This window comes from Astyanax mexicanus, chromosome 3 (assembly GCF_023375975.1).
Source record: "Astyanax mexicanus isolate ESR-SI-001 chromosome 3, AstMex3_surface, whole genome shotgun sequence".
In the NCBI taxonomy this organism is placed as follows: Eukaryota; Metazoa; Chordata; class Actinopteri; order Characiformes; family Acestrorhamphidae; genus Astyanax; species Astyanax mexicanus.
In genome coordinates, this window is record NC_064410.1 from 6,940,231 (window position 1) to 6,964,597 (window position 24,367).

The 24,367-nt window shown below is 38.9% G+C and overlaps 1 protein-coding gene across 1 annotated transcript in view; it reads left to right on the plus strand.

Moving 5' to 3' along the window:
- Positions 1-14,468, plus strand: part of metrnla (meteorin like, glial cell differentiation regulator a) — a 50,415-nt gene extending 35,947 nt beyond the window's left edge. Inside the window, exon 5 of the transcript XR_007438319.1 lies at positions 14,339-14,468. The gene's annotated coding sequence lies outside the window, so the exon portion shown is untranslated. The remainder of the gene's footprint in view (positions 1-14,338) is intronic.
- The last annotated feature ends 9,899 nt before the right edge of the window (positions 14,469-24,367 follow it).

Consider the following 24,367-nt stretch of genomic DNA (forward strand, 5'->3'; position numbering starts at 1 on the left):
CTAGTTCGCTTGTTAGCTTAACAAATGAAAACAATACAATCTATCATATAAGGTGCACTTAAAATCCTTTAATTTTCCCAAAAATCAACAGTGTGCCTTACGTATTAATTCTACCAGTCAGGTATTAAGGAGCAGTAAAGCCACTCCGCTGAAGTACAGTGTTATACAGGAGTTTCAGTTTAGTTCTCCGGCACAGAGACTCAAAACAGAAGCAGCATTAGCATTAGCATTAGCTGCTAACCACGCTAAGCACTAGCTCTTTTGCCATTCATAGGTGAGTATTATCTGCCTGTAGCCAGCAGGATCCTGACTAGCACTGCTGGAGCAATATTAGCATTACCAGCTAACCACAGCGCTATGCATTAGCTCTTTAGCTGCTCATAGGTGAGTATTATATGCCTGTAGCTTGCAGCTAACCCTGGCTAGCACTGCTGGAGCAATATTAGCATTACCAGCTAACCACAGCGCTAAGCATTAGCTCTTTAGCTGCTCAGAGGGGATATATCGGACTGTGGCCTGCGCATTTCAAAGATTTGTTTATTTCCATTGCTGCTTACCAGCTGTAAGATGTTAACTAATTAACTGTTTTTTTTGTAACAATATATGATTAATTCAGTTTCTTTGCAAAATATTTTTATATATTTAATTAATTTGTTTTCCTTAAAGGCCCTGGCAATTTTTTGCAAAGTTTTTTTACACTGGTTATTGGCAGGACTTGAAAAGCTTTAATGGAAAAAAGCTAAGAGAAAAAATGGTTTTTTTCTAGAACTTTTCACTGGGAGTGTATCTTAACAAATGAAATGAAGTGTATTAGATAAAACATGGAATATCTTAGGTTTATACTGCCTGCAATCCAAAAAAAAAGTTAATGTAAAAAAAACACTGTTTTTATCAATGTTTTAATTTCTATACTTTGCCAAACCTTTTTACAACCTGGTTTAGTTTGTAATTTAATGTCTGGGTTTAATCTAAAAAAAAGTCCTTCCTGTATCAGTTTTCTCCAGTTTCCAAAAGTCTTTTTAAGATGTAGGAAACTGTACTCACCACTCTCTGACTTCATCTGTAATTTCTCTTAAGAAAAAAACTTGAATGATGAAAGTGTGAAATGTGCTGTGTGTAAGTGTGTAAAAAAGTGTGTAAAGATCTGTTTATTTCCACTGCTACTTACCAGCTGTTATTTATTTTTTTCACAACATATTTTTACAAAATATTATATGTTTTTCACAATACTAAAATTACTTATTTACTTGTTTTTAGTTAATTTGCTTTCCTTTAAGGCCCTGGAATTTTTTGCTCAATGTCTTACACTGGATTTTGTACCATTCCTGGTTATTGGCAGGACTTGAAGAGCTTAAATAGAAAAAAAAGGAGAACAAAATCTGGGTTTTCTAATTTTTTTCACTGGAAGAGTATATTACCAATGGAATTAAGTTTAGCAGACAAAACATAGAATATCTTGGGTTTATACAGTCTGAAATCCAAAAAAAGACAAAGTTATTGTAAAAAAAAACACTGCTTTTTTAACTTTTGCATTTCTATTGTATGCCAAACTTCTTTGGGATTGTAATTTAAGGTCTGGGTTTAATCTAAAAAGTTAGAAAAGAAGATTTTGTGCACCAGTGTTAGTTTAGAGCAACCACTCTTCTTCTTGAGGTCTTCTTGACGTTGATGTTTTAACATTGATGGCCTAGACTGGAGGTCTAGCTCTAATAATCCCAGGTTACCACTGCAATGAATGATCTAGGGATGATCATGGAGGGCTGGAAACTAAGAAAATCAGTAAAAATTTAAACCATAAGCTACAACAAGAGCTGTTTCAGTAAAAGTGAGTGTATTTGAACTGTTTTGGCAGCTCTTATTGGAGTGTTTCCTTTGTTTAGTGCGCCGTACGTTTGGTATAAAGACTAAGCTTCAATTAGATCCAGTGGGGTCAAATTTAGAAGCCTAAAGCCTATCCACTTTCATCCAGGCTGTCGGTTCTTTTTCTCTGTAATCTCGCAAACCTTTTCTGACAGTTCCAAAAGTTCAGGAGGATAAAACATCTGTTTCTGATGTGATTTAAAACGCGTTCACCTCTGAACCGTAACGGCACCGTGCGCACACTTTCCATCATCCTCGTTTTCTGCCGGTCAAGGTTTGTAAATACAGTTATTTGTTACATTTATGTCCTCCTAAAAAAAGGCGCTTTTATAAGTGAGGAGTGAAAACGCTCCAAATCCCCCGCCTGCCCTCTTTATCTGACAGAACGCGTCTGTTTCTAATCACCGGTCCCATGTTTCCGATTATGCCGTATTCTCGCTGAAAATATGCCATCGTTATTTAATCAAGGCCATAATGCACAACAAGCTGCGGACTGTTCCGTATTGTTCCGAGCCGTTCTCTGTGCCTCCTGCTGTCTGCGAGAGGGCCGGGTCAGCACGCACGAAAGCTTTCACAAGAGAAAACCTTGTAATCTGTGCATAAACACTGTGCCAGTGTTTCAGATGATCTCTAAGCGCTGTTCCCAGCAGCGGAAAACCAGAAACACGGCATAAAAATACAGTTATTCAGAACAGAAACGGTCTGTAATCAGTATTTACTGCATTAGAAAATCAAGAACACTTACCTTTAGGGAACAGTCCAAGAACACATGATTGGACAGGATGGGCAATCCATCTCTACATGAGTCACTGCATCTGTTCAAGATCATCATTGATGATGCATTTGAGTAAAAGAGAATTACTACAGCTATTATGCTGCGTTTCATTTACCCTGAAAGTCTGGAAAAGCAATGAGAATGAATCGACGGTGTTCCAGTTAAACATTCAGGTACATTATATCAAAACTACATTATTTCAAATTATTTCAATCTCCATAAAACTAGTAAATCTAACCAAAATATGACTTATGTTACCATTATTAGCATTGTAACAGGTTAGCAAAGATGGACAACTTGGACAGTACTTGTTCTTTCTTTCCTGTTGTGGTCCTGATGAGAGCCAGTTCTATCATTTTTCTATTATTCTATACCTTTTCATTGGACTTTGTGACTGAATTTGTGGATACTTTTAGAGTCACCTGGAATGCAGGCTTTCAGTCAACAGCTGTGCTGAACTCGTCAAGAGTTAATTACTTGAATTTCTTGCCTCTTAATAAAGTGTTTGAGAGCATCAGTTGTAAAGTAGTGAAGAGGTAGAGTTACAGGTATACAGTGAATAGTGAATATTTGAGTAATATTCTAATCCAGATTATGAGAAGAACTGCTCAACTAAGTAAAGAAAAAAACTTTAAGAAGTGAAGGTCAGTCAATCTGAAAATTTTAAGAACTTTAAAGTATGATAAAGCTGGCTCTCAGCTGGAATGCCCCAGGGAAGAAAGACCAAGAGTTCACTCTGTTGCACAGGATAAGTTCATCAGAGTTAATAACTCGCCAGGTATTTTGGTTTGTTTTTGAAGTTTACATTTTTGTAACACTTTTAAGTTTTATTAGCATTAACCAGGTTAACTAGTCAGCTGCATGTTGAATGGTGCAGCCATTAGTGATTTCAGTAGCGGGTAGGGGTCAGTGGTTAGCGTGTGAGTGGGGGAGGGGGCTGGTGAGGCGTGAGAGAGGTGAGGGCTGAGAATGAGAGTCTGCAGCCATATCATACTTGAGCGGGGTGCATTCCTCACGGCGGGTTGCCGTGGCACCCGGGGAGGCGCTGAGCACTCAAGGTCAGAGAGAAAAGGGCCATTGTGTGCGGCGGGCCGGGCCGGGCCCCGAGCAGCCAGGACACGCCACGGGGCCTCCAGCGCAGCCCTGAATGGAGGAAGGCGCCGTGCGAGCAGAAGCGTGTGAATGCACGGTCACGCATGCTGCTGCTGCTGCTGCTGCACCTTCAGGAGGCTGACTGTGGGTTCATTCAGTGCGCCAGACCACTTCACGTGCCCAGGTTATTCCAAAAAGCTGGAATGCACCGTGCAGGAAAGGTTTTCATAGTTTTTCTTGGCAGAAATGAATGAAAATATACTGTACCATTCAAAAGTATGGAATTACAGATGATATTAACGTCAAACATTATGTAAAAAGCCTTGAAAAAGTCTTCCCATATGGAAAAGTAATAGAAGTGAAATGCAATTATAAATGCATTCAAAAATGTATAAAAATTGCTTTCAAAATGTTCAATATACATTTTGAAATGAACTCCAAAAGACCCTAATGGTAATGTGCATGTCACAAACACTTTAAAAGCTTTGTAAAGTTATCTTTGTACAGCACTCTGAATTTCACTCATGCAGGGCAAGGCGCATCAGGATGCTCGTTGCTATCTTACACCCCGTCAACAGTCTATGTCACGCTTTGTGCCCGCCATGTTAAAATAGCATCAGAGTTTAGGAATAAATCTACACTGATGAGCATGGTGGTCTGAAAGTGAAGTGTGTTCATGTAAATATCTGGCATGTTTCTATACTGTTGATGGAAAATACAGGTGCGCCACTGACTTGATTAAACCCTGACAACAGTCAACACTCAGCCGCAATCCTAAGCGCGTGCTCAGTGTGTGTACACCCTTGCTCATTACACACACAGATAAACAAGCTGCAGAACGCAAAATAAACTTTAACCTGAACAATGAACAGAATACAGAATAAAATAACATTGCTGTTCCCTTAAATGAGCTGCTGGTGTATCTTCACAGGTTAGTTTCCTGTGCTGAGATCCACAAAAGCACCGCGCTGTTAAGATGCAAACATGCCAAAGTCAGAGCTCACCTGGCTCTAAAAGTGAATGATGACTGGCTCACTGATTGTTTTTTTTTTCACGTTAAGCCCAAAACACACCCATGATTAAGAGAATTGGAACACACCTTTTGCACGTTAAACTCGTTTAACGCACCAGAATGTGTTTTATAGTTTACATTCTTCCATAAGTAGCACATCTATCTTTGAGAACAGATCTGCACACTCCCAAATCACCATCTCAGTTTAGGGTTTAGGTCAGGGGATTGTGGAGGACAAACACTTTTTTTTACTGTTTACTACATTAATCCATATGTGTAATATTAATCTACAATGTAGAAAATAAATTAAATAAAGAAATAATGAAAAACACTGAATGAGAATATGTTGACTGGTACTGTATTTGGAATGTGTTGAAATGTTCTGAAATGTAGTTCACTTAAAAATAAATATATTTGCCCATATATTTATATAGACATTTTTAGTGGAAGTCTTTAAAAAAATTCTACATTATAGAGCTTTTCTGTTGGTCCATTCATCATGAACCTTTTACACGGCATATAAGTATAAGTAAAGATAAAAAGAAAAGATAAAAACAAGAAAAAGAATACAAGGTGCATTACCACAACAATATGTATAATAAGACGAATCATAACTTATTAAATTATTCAGGAGTAAATGTGCAAATGTTAAAAAAAAATGACCTGAAAACAAGTTCGATTTTTTATAGGTTTAAAACATGACAAAACAATGATATACAACATAATGTATCTAATGAAATCGCTCCAAACTTTTGAACAGTAGTTTAATCCTCAAGGCACAGAGAACAGTTTTACATTCACTTGAACCCAGCCATCCCTGCAGTGCCCACCTCCCAAACCCACATAACCCAGAACAGAAGAGGCCCAATTAAAATGAAGGGGGTAAAAGAGAGAAAGGAAAGAGGGGGCCGGAGGGGGAAAAGGGGGGAAATCAAGAGTTCTCGAAATCTAGAGATCATCATCAAAGAGAGACAAAAGCATTTTAACTCGAGTGAAGCGGTAGATCTGTAAAACAGCATATTAGTCAGTTAGCTAAAACAGCTAATGCTAAAATCATGCATTTTGCATGGTAGCTATTTCTGGTTGGTGTTTAACCGTTTAGCCTCCCTTCAGCTACGCTGGGTATATATGGATTTAAATATAATGACTTAAGACTGTGATGTAACAGTTTGGGATTTTGGCAATTGAACTGATGTTCCAGTATTTTCTTTTGATTCAGAAAAAAACAGAGTTTGAGGTGCTTATTTATTACATTTAACACAGATTTGATCGCAATATCTTATGCACCACATTACGCAGCAGAAAAAAAACACTGAATTTGAAAAAATCAGCTCTTTAGTAAAGTGTTATCATGAATCGGCAGTTCAGGGGAACTGTGGAAGCAAAGGTCAAGAAGACATGGAAGGCCAAGAAATATGTTGGAGAGAACTATTCTTATGCTGGTAAGAAAGGCAAATCAAAATACTTTTTTTATGACTAACAAGAACCTGCAGGAAGCTTTGTATGTGTGTTAATATGGTGGTGCACTGTTCTGTTGTGCAGGATTGCTTGATCAAGGACAACACTTATGCAGTTAAATTAATTAGGTGCACTCAACTAGTACCCTGTTAGTTTATATTTATTTACAGTATCAGTCAAAAGTTTGTACACAGCTTAAATTCTGTGTTTTTTAAATTGTAAAAAAAAGAGTTTATTTCAGGTCATTTTAAAGGATTTCTATTGGTCCGTTCATGAAGAATTTTTTGGCACAGGGTAATTTTGTAGTAAACTAAAAATTGAAAAGAATGGAAATACTTGTTTTTCATTGGACTAAGATGATATGGGGTTTACTGGCTGTATGATCCTGACTTGTCATGATTTACTTTGAGTTGTTTTTTTTTTTTCTTCAAAATGTTCTTTTTTCTCTCTGTTTTAGAAGTAATAATGCATATTGTCGCTGTCAAATTAAAACATGTATCTCCAAAACAGCAATTTCTCAGGAGAGAAATAAAACCTTCATCACTTTTAATGGCAGTCAATGTAAAAAAGAGTTTATTTCAGTTGATTTAGAGAATTTCTATTGGTCCACTCATCAAGAAATGTTGAGAGAGTGTAAGGGACAGCTTGTGGATTCAAATTATGTACAAATCTAAAAATCGACAAAAATGGAGATACTTGTTTTTCATTGGACAGCAACGATATTGTTTGAGAAAATGAAGTTCTTGGACATTTATGTGTCTGACTCCCTGACCATTGAAGGTATGTGTAATTGTTTCCCAACATAATCATAACTCTCAGCCTCTGTAATTGGTCGTTGGGTGCCTGTGGTGCCCCTTCAGGAGGAGCATCAGTAAAGACAGAGGGCTAACAGGCTGGTGGTGGATTGATCCAGCAGATCAGATCTTTTCAGCTGCTCTGATGAATCTGTTTCTAGGGGTTCTTGCCAGGGTGAAGGCCTGGAGGTCTGTAAGCGGAGGCCGAATCCAGGGCGAAGTTCTCTCTCCCTCCTCTTCGCCCTCCTCCTCTTTCTGTTCGGTCGGAAACGCGCCCATAATGTCTCTCAGCGAGTCGCCACGCATAGACAATCGCTTTCGCAGACTGACCTGGAGCCGTCTGAAAGGCTGGATGCCAGCCGAGAGCGCCGTCGGCCCGGGACTCGCTCACTGGGAAATGCAAACATAGTTCCTATGGTAACGGCGCGGGGCAGAAAAACTCTGAGTGTGAGTGTTGGGGGGTTCAGGGGTAAAAGAGTGGGATAAGTGTGGCTGTACATTTACAATAGCACTGAGAGTCTGGGGGTCTTTATGAATGCACGCTCTGTGCAGCTTCATAACCGTTTTTTTTTTTACCCTTTTCTTTAAGAACTGTACAGCTGAATGTAAAAGCTTGGGAAACATTCGCCAAATAACACTTTTTCTTCTTTTTATTTACTGAAAAGAACTCAAAACAAGACTTTTTGCAAGTCCTGCAATGTGTATGCACAGTAAACCAATAATGATGACCAATCACCTGCTTTCGACCAAGGATGATTGTAACACTTTTATGTGATTTTCCCATTAAATCAAAGGCCATTTACAATTGGAACAGCCAATTTGTCTTATTATAAACTTCAAAGTGTCAACTACTGAAACAATGGGCCTTATTTTAACCATCTGAGAGAATCGTACAGATGGATTTAAGGCTTTTCGGGTGTGTCTTAGGTATCATAAGGGCGCAAAAAATATGCATTGGGCGGCTCAAAACATGCAAAAGGCATGTGCTAATTCTCCTAATTAATCATGGGTGTGTTTTGAGTGTAACATGATATAAACCAATCAGTGTGCCAGCTGTCATTCCTTTTAAGAGGCAGGTGCATGAGGCATGAAAATACATTGTTGACGGGGTGTAAGATAGCAACAAGCATCACAACGTGCCTTGCACAGGGTGTACAACAGGGCCTAATGTTTAAAGTGTTGAAGTGCTTTTGGGACATTTCAGGATTTTGGTAAATTTCCTGTTCCACCACTTAAATTTAAAATGTACGTATCCAAAATATCTAAAGGACTATTTTTTGTGAAAAATGTACTTGTTATAAGACAAACTGTAAAATATGGTGGAAAAATAAGCTCCTTAGATATTATTCAAAAGACTGAATACCTTTGGACCACCTCAAAAAATGGCCGTTTTCTCTTGTCCCGCACATTGGGGGACCAACTCCTTTGGCAAATTTAACAATTAAAATAAGCTCTAAATAAATGACTTCCTCTTGTATATTGTTGATCTGCATCTCCTTTACTTATGAAAACAACTTCTTCGGTCTACACTGTTTTGCATGTTACAGTTTTTATGCTATTATTAAGTTGTGTCCCACAACATGCGCGCAACCCTGTTACCATAAGGAATTTTACCTGGCAGAGAAAGAGTTAAAAATATTTGTCTACTGGCACAAAGGAAGTGACATCACAAGGACATTTTCTGCCCACATGGCAAGACCAAGAGTAAGTGCTCTAACAATTTTCAAGTGTTTTTTCCAAAAATGTTTGTCCAAGTTATGTGTGTCACTCAGTGAACGCAACCCTGTTACTCATATTGTAAGACTAATGATGAGTAGAGTCAAAATTTACTTAATATATTTATATAACCATGTTTGTCCTTGATCTTGTATACATAGCTAAATTTTACAGTTAGCATCTGTTCCTTGGGTTAACCTCAACTTAGCCTAGATTTGCAACCTTGTTACTCGCAACCCTGTTACTGTAAGTTACCAAATATATTACATAATCTAATTTTAAAAACTGCTTTGATACCTGAGCTTAACGAATCAAACTTTTTGATAGTCTATTACCTGTATTTAATAAATATAGGACTAAAAATGATCTAATTGAAGATCAAATTTTCAGAAGTGACCATACCTGAAATGTACCAAAATCCAAAATGGAATGTCCCTTTTATGAAATATGCACAGGTTGCAGAATTGATTTAAATACAGTCACTCCACTGTGTACAGGGTATGAAATGGGCTTGAGACACATTTAGTGTGCAGCTGCATTTTCAGAAATACAGCGCTGTGCAACCACTACTACATGCTCCATTTAGGTGACTGTTATAGTTATATTATTTATTTAACACTGGGAAATTAATTATGTTCAGAAATATGATTGTGAAGTTTTTGCAAGTCTTAAAGCTTAAGTCTGATTCCAAGTTCAGGTCAGTAAAGGTACATCATAGGCTCTATCCGGATTACTTTCTCTGGGGGATGTCTGTGAACACTTCTACACAGTGATAAAACTCTTGCATCTGGACTGCAATGGAAAAAACAAGTGTTTTTTAGGTGAGTTTTTTGGCTTTCTCGGTCACATGACATCGCGTTCAGTAGCTCCTCCATTTCCACTCACTGTTTTTTTTACTTGGATCTCCATGTAAGTACAGTGTGTTGCAGTGGACAAATAGCTATTTTATTAAACGCGTGGTAACGAAACTCAGAGTTGAGGATCCGGACGGGACTAAAATTACCGTACGACTACGAAGTTCAACAAAAAACAGTAGGTAATTCAGCCTGAAATTTTCTTAGAGGACGTCAGAGAAAAACACGCACATGGTCGTTCTGGACAGGAATAAAATCACAGAGGACCCCTCCATAAAAAAGAAAATGACCCCAGGAAACTAATCCCGTCAAGATAGGGCTATAATCGAGTCGCAAGTCTTTTTTGTGACTCTAGTCTACACGTTCCAGGGCCTCCTGCTCTTCCCTGCTCACTCTATAGTCCAGAGCTGCAGTCTATCCTTATCTCTCCTCATGAACAGTCACTAACACACAGCTCCATCCAGTTTAAAGCAATGATGTGGTCAGATCAGACAACGCAGACTTTCCTGAACCGTGGTCCTATAATCACATGGAGCGAATTGGCTCTGCGTTCGTACACACATCAAAACCGGAGGATTATAAAAGAGTCCAGCGTACGGGAAAACTGCTCGCTGAGGCGGCCTTGAGGCCGGGGTGGGCCAGATAAACATGAGGGAGAGGGGTATGTGCAGTAGCAGCAGAATACAGAGAGAGAGAGAGAGAGAGAGAGAGAGAGAGAGAGAGAGAGAGAGAGACATATATATAGAATGAGAGAGAGAATGAGAAAGATAAATAAAGCAAATAGAGAAAAAGAGACAGATAGAATAAAAAAAGAAAATAAGAGAGAGACAATGAGAGAGAGAGTGAGAGAGAAAGGGAGAGAGAATAAGAGAGTATGAGACTAACAGAATGAGAGAAAGATAGGCTGAGAGAGAGAGAGAAAATGAGAGAAAGAGAGAGATAAAGATTGTGTGAGAGAGAAAGAATGAAAGAATGAGAAAGAGAGTGACAGGGAGAATGAGAGAGAGAAAGTCTGAGAAAAACATAATGAGAGCAAGAGAATGAGAGAAAGAGAGAGATAGACTGAGAGAGAGAATGAAAGTGAAAGAATGAGAAAGAATGAGAGAGAGAATGAAAGAGTAGCTACGAAAGAAAGCAAGAGTAAAAGGAAGGAAGCGACAAAGAAAGAGGCAGTGTAAAAAAAGACAAAGAGAGAGAGAGGGAGAGAATGTGACAAAGAAACAAAAAGAGACTAAGGTAAGATAAGATAGAGAGGCAGAAGTGAAAAAAGGGAAAGAGAGAGGGAGAGAGAGAAATTAGGAAGAGAAAGGGAAAGAGAGAAAAAGAGATGAGTGAAAGAAAGAGAGAAGAAAATGAGGAATTCTACAAAAGGAAAGAAATGAGAGAGAGGAAGTGAGGGAATTAGACAGAGTGAGTGAAAGAATGACAAAGAATGACAGAGAGAAAGAGAGATAGAGTGAGAGCGAGAGAGAGAATAAAAGAAAGAGAGAGAAAGAATGAAAAAGAAATACAGAGAGAGATAGAATTAGACAGATAGAGAATGAGAGTGAGAGAATAAAAGAGAGATTGAGAAAAAAATGAGAAAAATAATTAGAGAGGGACAGAGACGATGAGAGAGAGAGAATGAGAGAGTAGCTATGAAAGAAAGCAAGTGTGAAAGGAAGGAAGTGACAAAAAAATTGGCAGTGTGAAAAAAAGACAGAGAGATAGAGGGAGAGAATATGACAGAGGAACATAAAGAAAGATTAAGGTAAGATAAAAGAGAGAGAGGAGAGGAAAATAAAAAGAGAGAGGGAGAGAAAGAAATTAAGAAAGATGAAGGGAAAGGCAGAGAAAATGCGAGGAGGAAATACAGAAAGGGAGAGAGAAGGAAAAAAGGAAATTCGCAAAAGGAAAAGGCGAGAGAAAGAAAGAGGGAGATGGAAAGGAAGGAAAGCGAGGAAAGCAGGGAGGAAGAGAGAGAGATAAAAGAAAGAGAGAGGGGACAAAGGGATGGAGAGAGAAAAAGAGAAAGATAGAGAAAGAGAGAAAATAAAAAGGAAGGAAAGTAAGCGAGGGAGAGGAGAGAGAAAAAAGGAGAGAGAGTGTGACATCTTTCCAGCAGGGGAAGTAGAAGAATGCGTGGAATGTGTTGACTTCACACATCTTTCTCTCTCTCTCTCTCTCTCTCTCTCTCTCACACACACATATAACCTCACACACACACACACATATAACCTCACACACACACACATATATAAACACACACACACGCTGTCCGCTGGCCTTGATTGGGCTGGATGAATGGAGTCTCTGTGGATTGTGCACGTGGCTCGGCCTCCAGCAGCAGCACAAAAAACAACAGGCCGGCCCACACTGCCACACAGCAACACAGCCACACAGCAACACAACCACACTGCCACACAGCAACACAGCCACACAGCAACACAGCAACACAACCACACAGACACACAGCAACACAGCCACACAACCACAAAGCCACACAGCAACACAACCACACAGACACACAGCAACACAGCCACACAGCAACACAACCACACAGCAACACAACCACACTGCCACACAGCAACACAGCCACACAGCAACACAGCCACACAGCAACACAACTACACAGCAACACAGACACACAGCCACACAGCAACACAACCACACAGACACACAGCAACACAGCCACACAGCAACACAACCACAAAGCCACACAGCAACACAGCCACACAGCAACACAACCACACAGCAACACAACCACACAGCAACACAGCCACACAGCCACACAGCAACACAGCCACACAGCAACACAGACACACAGCAACACAGCCACACAGCAACACAGCAACACAACCACACAGCAACACAGACACACAGCAACACAGCAACACTGCCACACCGCAACACAATCACACAGCAACACAACCACACAGCAACACAGACACACAGCAACACAACCACACAGCAACACAGCCACACAGCAACACTGCCACACAGCAACACAATCACACAGCAACACAGCCACACAGCAACACAGACACACAGCAACACTGCCACACAGCAACACAATCACACAGCAACACAGCCACACAGCAACACAGCCACACAGCAACACTGCCACACAGCAATATAGCCACACAGCAACACAACCACACAGCAACACAACCACACAGCAACACAGTAATGCAGTCAAACAGCAATATAGCCACAGAGCAGTACAGCAACACTGCCACACAGCAACACAGCCATACAGCCACACATCCACACAGCAACACATCCACACAGCAACACATCCACACAGCAACACATCCACACAGCAACACTGCCAAACAGCAACACAACCAAACAACGACACAGTAATGCAGTCAGACAACAATATAGCCACACAGCAGTGCAGCAACACTGCCACACAGCAACACAGCCATACAGCAACACAGCAATGCAGTCAAACAGCCATACAGTAATACAGTCAAAAAGCAATACAGCCAAACAGCCACACAGAAACACAGCCACACCAACACACAGGAATACAGACACCCAAAAACACAGACACCCAGTGACATAGCCACACATCAGTACAGTCACACAGCAACACATCCACACAGCAATACAGTCTAACAGCAACATAACCACACAGTCACACAGCAACACAGCAACACAGCAATACAGTCTAACAGCAACATAACCACACAGTCACACAGCAACACAGCCACACGATGCTGTACGTGATCACCTCTGAATTTAGAAACAAAATAAGGAGGACAAGCTGACTGCCAAGAAGGTCAATAGAATGAGACATTGTGGATCACTGCTCCTGGATCATTTCACATCATTTTATTTGATGGCCAAAAATAAAAGAACCGTTCTGGAAAACACATTAAAGCCTTTCATCTAATAAAAATGACAATGCGGTACAAAAATAAAGCTTAGAAATAGAGGCCTCAGATTAAAACGACACAGCTAGATGATAAAATGTTCCATAATGACCAGGATGGAGAAATTCGATAGGACTAATCATCAATCATACACAATTTTTAACCCCGCCGCAGCCTTTTTTGGGAAGAAAAAAAGAATTACAATAATCCTTTGCTGTTTTTTTCTTCATAAACTATCCACAGTGATACAAAGTCATAAAGAAAATGATCCTTGAATGTAAGATTAATGACTGGAAGATGGATCTGAAATAGCAATCCAGCCCAGAAGAACAAAACGAACTGAACTGATGCACTGAGCCAACCGCAATTTTGTAGAATCAGAGAAATGCTCAGAAGGCCGCTGCCGTGGCAGGAAAATGAGGCGGGTCAGAATGTTTTATGAGCCCGAGGGGGTCCAGAAATGCCACAGCACACTAAATCACCCCCTCGCCCCCAATCTCAGGGGCCTAGGCTGTGGATTAGGTGCATGTACTGTTAGATCTTTATGAGCAGGTGAAGTGCGCTGCTGTCAGAACATCTACTGTATGATCAAAGGAACGGAAAATCGTGATTTAGTCAACTAGAGCCGTTTCTAAGAACCTTCAGACTCTGGATTCTCATTTTATCAGCACAACATCTTACAGCACTTTGAGTGGGTTTTAATAACGGACTGTAAAAATGTCACTTTAAGAAATGGCCACAAATGTATTTGACCAACCAAGACATTTTAGTTTGTTATCTAAAGTTAATGTAGCTTACAATTATTGGAAACTTAAATTCACAAGACCTCAAATTATACCTCTTATTTGGTTTCAGACTATATGCAGCTCTAAAAAAAAATAAGAGACCAGAGATTTCTCTGATTCTGCTATTTATAGGTAGATGTTTGAGTAAAATGAACATTGTTGTTTTATTCTATAAACTACAGACAACATTTCTCCCAAATTCCAAATATAAACTTTGTCATTTAGAGCATTTATTTGCAGAAAATGAGAAATGGCTGAAATAACAAAAAAGGATGCAGAGCTTTCAGACCTCAAATAATGCAAAGAAAACAAGTTCATGTTATAAAGTTTTAAGAGTTCAGAAATCAATATTTGGTGGAATAACCCTGGTTTTTCATCACAGTTTTCATGCATCTTAGCATGTTCTCCTCCACCAGTTTTACACACTGCTTTTGGATTACTTTATGCTACTCACTCCTGGTGCAAAGATTCAAAGAAACTCATCATTTTTAAGTTGTCTTTTATTTTTGTTTTCCAGAGCTGTATGTATAAAACACCAAGAAGTGGGTAAACCATGATTAAGAACAAACAAAAAATGTTGCAAAGAAAAGAATAAAGTTAGATTACAATGGTATTCTGAAGAAAGATATAGAATATATTTAATAGTTGGTTTAGATCAAAGTCGTTCTAACCACAAACACACCTCTCTAGAGTTTGTTTGGAGCCAGACTGAGACTACCTCCTTTCAAACTCATATTTACCAGTGGGAAACTTGGATTTTTAGATAAGCCCCATGTTTCCCAGTTGGGGACGTGTCAATACCAAGAAGTTAATAAATAAATTGATGCAGACAGTTCGTATTGTAAACTGCCTGCACATCTTCTATTGCTACAACTATAGCTATCTAATAAAATCACTAACACTACATTTAACAACGTAAAATTCTAGTATGATTAGCGGTTCTAATGGGATAAAAACAACACTCAATACTAAGACTAAGCGCTGCCACTATGATCAGGAGATCGCTGGTTCGAATCCCGTTAATATAGCTTGCCATCGGCTACCAGAGCCCTGAGAGAGCACAATGGCCTTGCTCTCTCTGGGTGGGTAGATGGCGCTCTTCGCCATCATTACTCCAAAGGGTGATGTTAATCAGCACAAGGCTGCGTCTGTGAGCTGATGTATCAGAACCGAGTCGCTGCGCCTTCACATGTATTGGAGAAGGCATGTGATAGTCTTCACTTCCAGTCCTCCTGGTGTTGGGGCGTCATTAGTGATGGGGGGAGTTCTAATGAGTGGGTTGGGTAATTGTCCTTGTAAATTGGGGAGAAAATAGGGAGAAAAAAAAATATAACTAAAATTATATAATAAATACGAATGCGCCAAAGTCAGAGTGCTTCTGTCTCTTAAAGGGAATGGCAAGTGACACCTTGATTGATTTATTTCATATTAAGCCCAAAACACTTCCATGATTTATTAAAAGAAACATGCCTTTAAATCCAGCTGCACAATCTACTATTGACCGATGCGCTATAGATCACTAAAATAGAGCCCACAGACTCAAAAAGAAAACAGAGAGAAACATCACCACTAACCCAGCTTTCTGTTTTTCACCATCTCACTCCTTTCCTCTGCAGGCGGTGAATGAATGCCTCACTCAAGTCAACATCATAAAATCTCGGCGCCATAACTCTGAGGCGAAAGGCCCCACGAGCAGAGCGATCAGCTCCTGTAAATTACAGATCTGCCCTCTTTCTCCACAGTTCACCGGTTCCGCTCGGCGTCAACATCACCTCCTTCACATCTCGGCTACTGATTTATTCCTCAGCGATTTGTCACACGCATCAATACATACCCCAGCCGCCAGCAGCTTGTAAATTAACAGCTGGCATCAATACGAGGAAGCGATACCAGCCACAGCTCAACAGAGGCTTCTCGGTTCACACTTCCATCAGATGAGGCCTGCTGATAAACCTCCTCGTGAGAAGGTCGCGACGAGACGACGCGCTTTGTGCTGTCAGTTTAACAGAGAAGTGGCGCTACGCTCTTGTTTCTGTCTGTCTCTCTCAGTCTGCACCTATTTTAAGATTAGTGAAATGTTCCATTTCGTACAATAAAGAAGGAAATGAGCGCCAAGCTACAGTTTGGGTACCCAAATTAATTTGATCTTTTAATAAATTTCAGACTTTCAAGTCAAGTCAAGTCAATAGTTTTATTGTCAGTACTGCATATTTACAGGACATACAGAGAATTGAAAGTACAGCAAGTACAGAAAATAATAGTATAAATTTAAAAGAATGGGAGGCACTATATGTACAATACAACAGGGACACAGGAAGACATACATGAGACAAAAGACAACAGTGCAATAGGGAGGGGGAGGGTGATTGAGAGGGAATCACAGTACTAATATGAGGCCAGTTGATGCCTATCAGATATGACCACTATGCCTTTAGTGGTTTTTTTTTTTCAATTTTAATATTTAATGTTGACAAAAAAGCTTTTATCTGCATTTTTAGCTAATACCATTTAAATTAAGCAAGTAGGTAAGAACGTCCCATTGGATAATAACTGCATTAGTGATAAGGGGTCCTATCATATACCCTGCACAAGGCGCATCGTGATGCTCATTGTTATCTTACACCCCGTCAACCACATCTATTTTTTTTTAAATTGCGCCTGCGCCATTAAAATAGCGTGGTGGTCTGGAAGTGAGGTGTGTTCAGGTACATTTCTAGCATGCTATTTTAGCATAGAAAAAAAACACAAGAGCTCCACTGACTGAAATTAAGCTCCACACAAAGGCGCTGCACAAACCTGACATTAACTCAACAATAAACAGAATAAAGAATTAAATAGAATTTTTTGTTCCCTTAAATAAGCTGAGGGTGTACCTTCACAGTGTAAACACGCAGGTAAGTATCCTCTGCTGAGACACACAAAGCACTGCGCTGTTAAGATACGAACGCGACAAAGTCAGAACGCACCTGCCTCATAAAACTTATTTTATGTTACACCCAAAACACACCCATGATTAATTAAGAGAATTAGTTAATGCCTTTTGCACGGTTCGAGCCACACAAGGTGTATATTTTGAGCCCTTACGATACCAAAGACACACCAACACACCCTAAATCCAGCTGTGCGATTCACAATTGATTGGTGCGCCATAGAGCACTAAAATAGGCCGCTATATTTTAGTTTGCAATAAGTTATTTAACTGTAACTGATGCAGTGAGTAGCTTCTCATTTTTTACATAACCATATGGAAACACACATTCATGTATTTGTTTCAGAAGGGTTCAAATTATTATATAATATTTTAATATACAGCTCTACAACAATAATATAAATAATATACAAATAATATACAACAATAAGAGACCACTTAATGATGATGTTTTTCCTTAATTTTACCTAATTGAAACCTCTGGAATATAATCAAGAGGAAGATGGATGATCACAAGCCATCAAACCAAGCTGAACTGCTTGAATTTTTGCACCAGGATTAAAGGCATAAAGTTATTTAAAAGCAGTGTGTAAGACTGGTGGAGGAGAACATGCCAAAATACATGACAATGTATTGAAATATATATTGTAAATGTACTACTTTGCGTACACTAAAGTGCACCTTAAGCAGTATTTAATGCCACTATACATTTTGTTTTTCTATCAACACAATGTATAATTTAAAGCATATTGCTTAAAATATTTTTTGTTTTATGGAAATACAGAGAAGATATATATTTAATGTGTACTTTCATAAAGTAAAGAAAAATTGAATGCACATTTAGTATTCTTTACCAAATTTGAACATACTTTTAATGCTCTTAAGTATACTTCCTCTTCACAAGGGATAGTTACTTGACACCTCTGAGCACCGCAATCTGACACTTCTTTTTCAGGGCTATTTTTTTTTATCATAATGAGTATAAATATTCTGACTGTATCTTGTTCTGGTGGTTTGGTCGGTTTAATTCTCGCCTCTTTTGACTGTTATTCTCTGAGCGTGGGTAACGGCTGTCTGCTCGGACGACTACATTAAGCCACATGAGCAAAGTATGTGAACTCTGCAAACACACACACACACAGAAGACGACTATCTATAGACCGAACGCTGAGTGTGTATGAGTGCATGCGCTGGTCAAGGGGAGTCTTGTGACCAGGCAATGAGAGCCAGTGACCTCCTCAGTACCCCAGAATCACACTGAGTCTCACTGTGAGAAGAAAGATGTTGGACAAACATGCTGCCAATTGCACTTCTGTTTGCCCCCACCGCAACCCCCCACCCCCAGCCCACAAAACACTGGCAGTGCCATTTCACCAGCCCCATGGCAACCGGAGGACTGTGTCACTGGGGCAACTACTTTCTCATGATGTCATGAATTCATTATAGGTGCTGCAGTGAAACGTGGCATTGTCACCGGGAAATATATGAAAAATGTAAAATGTAAAGAACTGTGGACTAGCCCACCCACAGTATTATTCTGAATTATACTTCCCTAAAATCACTTTCTACTGTTGAATAATTCCCATGTTCTAAGTGTTGGCCCTGAAGACCTTGTATATTTTCGTGATGGGTTTGTTAAATAACTGATAAGCTCAGGTATGTCGGAGAAGAAAAAACACTGAATCAATCTGTCAGCCTGGCCCGTTGCAACAGGACAGGCAAACCAAGCAATTGCCTGGCGCCCCCAGACAACCAATGGTTATTAATTGAACGCAACGACAAACTGTGTGAGTGCCCCTTTATATTCTGTAACAGTGATGGCAGGAAAGTGCAACAACACTGTTATCAGAATCCCCCTCACTGACAGTAGCATATAACCAGACTGGAACATGTTCAGCAGTATCCATGCCCAACCAAAACCTCAATTTATGATTTATATTTTATTAACTTTACATATCCTTACTTATCTTACGTTTATGTAATTGAACTGAATTTTAAATTGTTATATTTGTAGCCACGCTCTGTCTGAACTCAATGCCACACGCTGCGAAAGAGACAAGGTGCAGCACATTTTGCTCAATCTTGGTTATAGGGTGATTATAGTGTGCTTGGGAGATGGGCTAATGGTATGTGGAGGGGTACATTTTGCTTGGGACCCCCCCACATGCCTTGAAAGGGCCCCGCTGTCAGCCATTATTTAATGAACAGACTAATCACTATGGGCACTATTTATTTTTACCTCAGTCAATTTCAATATGCTAATGAAAATGTCTTTATTGGTATTTTCTGCTAATACCATTAAATAGCCTGGTCAAAAAAAAAGCTTGTATTTAACTAAGTAAGTAGGTAGAAGCCCCCCATTGGATATATTTACTGCTGGATGATTATGTCTTAACTGGCAATATGTAAACCCAATATTAAACCATAACTGATGCAGTGAGTAGCTTCTCGTTTTTTTTACAACATCCATGTTAAGACACATCATGTGGTTGTGGGAAAAGAAGTTAATCTGTTTCAGAAACGTCTTATTAAAGATTATAATATGATATCATTTTTATTACATATAAGCAGATAAAACATCTAAGGAGATTAGATGCTGAAACTGCCACAATTGGGTTTAGAACTGTCCAACACAATATTAAAAATTGGAAGGACAGTGGGAAAACATCATCTTCAAAAAGGAATTTGATCAGAAAAAACTGACTGAAAAATTGAATAAGCATTGGAAGAAAAAAAACACTAAAACTCAGGGATATGTTTAATAGTGAAAGAGCATTTCCACATGCACAATGTGATGGGAACTCATAGGATTGGGACTAAACCATTGTGTAGCCTTCAGAAAACCACTTATTACTTATCAGTGAGGCTTACCAGCAAAAACGGCTTCAGTTTGATAGGGAGCATGAAGATTGGATTCTGGAGAAATGGAAGAAGGTCATGTGATCTAATGAGTCCAGATTTTTCCTGTTCCAGAGTGAAGACAGACGTCTGAAGTGATGCAACATTTACTTATTGTAGAAACCTGAAATGTTTTTGGGTGTTTTTTGTACTCATTGGATTCTTCTGATTTCAAATGGAAAGGATAATTTTTAAATGTTAAAATAAACTACTGTCGGGGCGCCAAGTGGTCCAGCGGTCTAAAGCGCTGCTACTATGAGCGGGAGGTCGCAGGTTTGAACCCCAGCTAATGCAGCTTTGCCATCAAGCTGCCGGCGCTCAGAGGGAGCAAAAATTGGCCCTGCTCCCTCTGGGTAGGTAGATGGTGCTCTCTCCCCACATCACTCCTAGGGTGATGTCCACAGCACAGGTGTCTGTGAGCTTATGTATCTTTCCTCCAAGCGCACTGTGATGCTGCTCGGCTATGCATCTGCAGCAGATCGAAAAAAAGCAGTGGCTTCACATGTATCGGAGGAAGCATGTGTTAGTCTTCATCCCCCTGGTGTGTTGGGGCATTACTAGTGATAGGGGGAGTCCTAATGAGTGGGTTGGGTAATTGGCTGTGTAAATTGGGGAGAAAATGGAAAAAAATTGAAATAAAATAATTTTAAAAAATAATAATAAAATAAAAAATAAACTACTGTCCCCATATGAGGACATTGTGTTTTGCAAAAAAAAAACCAAATAGCATACCAAGCAAAGTCCAGGTCCCAGGGGGTTAACCTTTGATGTATTAGGGTAATTCAGGCATTAGTCCTAGTGGTTCTAAATTCATGGTTTCCTTTCAGCAGAATCACCATTCAGTGTGTGGTTTAATACAGGATAAGCCCTCCCCTTTCTGAAATGTGTGGAATGTATAGACATTACCGTCTGTGGACAAACCTACCATTAATCCACGCACAGACAGTTCCCTGGCCTCAGATTTTGGGCTGTAGAATGTGCTGTTTGCTCAGTTCACCGAGTGCCACAGACTTCAGCGCTCCTCAACATTTCTCTGGCAACCCGGCTCCGCCTTCAACCCCTGACCTTTGACTTTTTACGGTTTATAATCCAACGGAGACGACAGGGGCTGGGACTGAAATAGATTCGTACTCTATGTATAGAGACACATTGTGCTTTATATGACCTAAAGGGGTTGTATAGTTTGCAAATTAGCACTAAATTAGCACTAAAAAAAGACACACTCATCAGTTAAAGAAATGATCTGTTTAAAGTCATTTCTCAATCTGTTAACATTTATCAGTCACAAAACTCAAAACAACAAAACTGCTTTCAACCGAGAAGATCCCACACACTAAGAAAAATGAGTACAGATTTGTACTTAAAAGAGTATAAAGCTTGTTGCTGGGGCTGTACCTTATATTGAGGTACATAAAAGTACCTTTCAGTGAAAGTCCTTTTTTGTATCCATGTTTTTTGAGCCAGTAAAGATTATAAAGATTGTAAACATTATCATCAACTGAACATGAGTCAGACACTTGATTATTCATATTTCTGTGTTTGAAATAAAAAATGTGCAATTAAAAATATATATTGTTTATTAGTATAGTTAGTATAGTTATTAGTATGTACCTTTTGGCTGGTTAAATGGTACAAATCTGTACTTATTGCTGTTAGGAATGACTTTGTACTTTAGAGGGAACAAATCTGACCCTGTAAAGACCAGTATTGTACCTTTGAGGGTACAATTATGAAGAGTGTACCTTTGAGTACAAAAAAGTACTTGTTTCGTACCTCTGTTTTTTAGAGTGCACTGTGTTCTTGTTGATTTAATAGTTTAGACAATGTTAATTAAATTATTATAAACAAAATATAGATACCAGATGGTATTTTTGGATGTATTGCACAATATGTACAATATTTACACTTTGAATATACATTGTAAAATAATTATTACTTATTTTTTGATGTTTCACAGGCCTTAGTCACAGTCATCTGTATGTTTAGAGCATGCAACTACTACATTTGTGAACTAAAAACCTGTGAACCACCATCTCATATCTATATTGTTCAGATTCAAACTTGACTTCTTTCAAATTATATTTGAATTTATATATGTTTAACTTTACATATATATTATGAAAGAAATACGATAGTAACAACATATATCATATAAGGGTGAATTAAGGATGATTGGGACATTGAAATAACTATGTTTTTTTTAGCATTTTTTGAAAAAATGTCAAAGAGCTTATTAAATAGTGAGATTTATTATGAATCATTACAGATACTTAACATTAAATGTACCACATCATGCAATGAGGTAAAAAGAAACCTGTATAGAAGAAAAAGATGCATCAAGATACATCAAATCACATCAATACTCGTTTTAATAATCGCATCACAGACCTCTGAATTGTAATCGAATCAAATTGTAAGGTGTCTAGAAATATTAGTACCAGTCAAAAGTTTGGACACACCTTCTTATTAATATTTGTTATGTATTTTGTATTATTTACTACAATGCAGAAAAACATTAAAGACTTATTTGCGGCTTGGTTTAAAGACTAATCTATGAAGGAACACATCAGGAATTAGGTAGTAGACAAAAAAGGACTTGGCTTTACAAACACCTGATATAAAAACCCAAAGTAAAGCAAAAATATTTAACAAGAGCTTCTCTAGAACTCCTTTATGACAGCTGGAGAACCATTCCAGGTTCTACCCTATTAAGCAACTGAGAGAACCAACCAAGAATGGGCAGATATATATATATATATATATATATATATATATATATTTTTTTTTTTTTAGTTTTACTTTTAAGAGAATGGTCTCCTTTTCCAAACCTTTCCAAACACTGTTCTACAGATAGGTAGATGCCTTTTTTGATGTATATTTGTGGATTAGAACTGCATAAATTCTGTTTATTGAGCTGTTTTATTTCTATTTTCAGTCTCTGCAAAAGAAGTAAATCTGACCATCTTTAAATTTTACATTTTATTTGTAAATTAAGGGAGCAGAGTCTGGAGGAAGAGTGGAGAGACACACAGTCCAAACTGCTTGAGGTCTAGTGTGAAGTTTCCACCAATCAGTGATGGTTTGGAGAGACATGTCATCTGCTTGTGTTGATCCACTGTGTTTTATTATCAAGTCCAAAGTCAGTGCAGTTTTGTTTTCCCAGAAAATCTTACAGCACGTCACGCTTCCCTCTGCTGAAATCTTTTATAGAGATGCAGATTTCATTTTCCAGCAGGACTTGGCACACTGCCCACACTGCCAAAAAGCACCAATTGGTCTTATATAATATTCTAATTTTCTGAGACACTGATTTTTGGGTTTTCATTGGCTTGGAAATAAATGCTTAACATAGATCACTCTATGTGTAATACAGCTATATAATATACATTATATACATATACATTTTAAACTTACAATTTAAACTTTTTAAAATTACAATTTTTTGAGAAACTAATAGACTACTAATAACTGTTATTATAATGATTTTTCACAAGTCAGATTTTTGGTGGCTGGTAGTGACTCAGACTTTACAAACATGGCCCCAATAGGCTCCTTTAAGCAGCTGCCACACATACTAAACATTACAATAACCGAAGCCTAAGAAGACTGTAAGAAGACAGTAAAGAGATTTCAGGTAGATGATTTCTCAGTTTGTGATGAAATAAAGAAATAACCATTAACAGGAGTGGAGTGGAGGTCAAGTTGAGGTCTGGAAAACCAAGAAAACCTTCTGGGACCCTGCTATTTACTTATACTGCACATTTGAGAAGACAGCTTTATCAGAGGCTATCGTGATCCACCAATGTTACAATGCAACAATACCGCTCAACAAATGGTATGAAGTAGATGGTTGCTAAGAAACAAGAGACTGGCAAATCGCATTCAGCTCATGCAGCGATCTGTGCTGTTCACTAGCGAATAATGGAGCATTGTAGGAAATTGTAGAGCCTTCAAAATCACTCCGCTCCAATTTGCAATTCAGAAACAAGGAGAAAAATGGCAGACATATGTAATAGCGTCCTAAAATGCAGATAGGGGTCCAGTGCGGTCACAGTCTTGAACTAACCCAGGTTAAATCAAGTCAATGGGACAAGGCCAGACGGGGTCATTCCCCGAACTCGTCAAAGGGCCACAAACAACGGCCTTTGTGAGATAACAATGATCGTCAAGCCACAGCAGGAAACAGCAGAATAACACTCTATAAGATTGTCCTGATGATGGATGGGTTTCTGCGTGGCACAACAGACGAGGAGATTGAAAGGTAGGAAATGAGGACAGAGAAGCACTTCGGCCTCTGGAGCAGAAACGGATGTGAACTGTTTGTCTGGTGACAA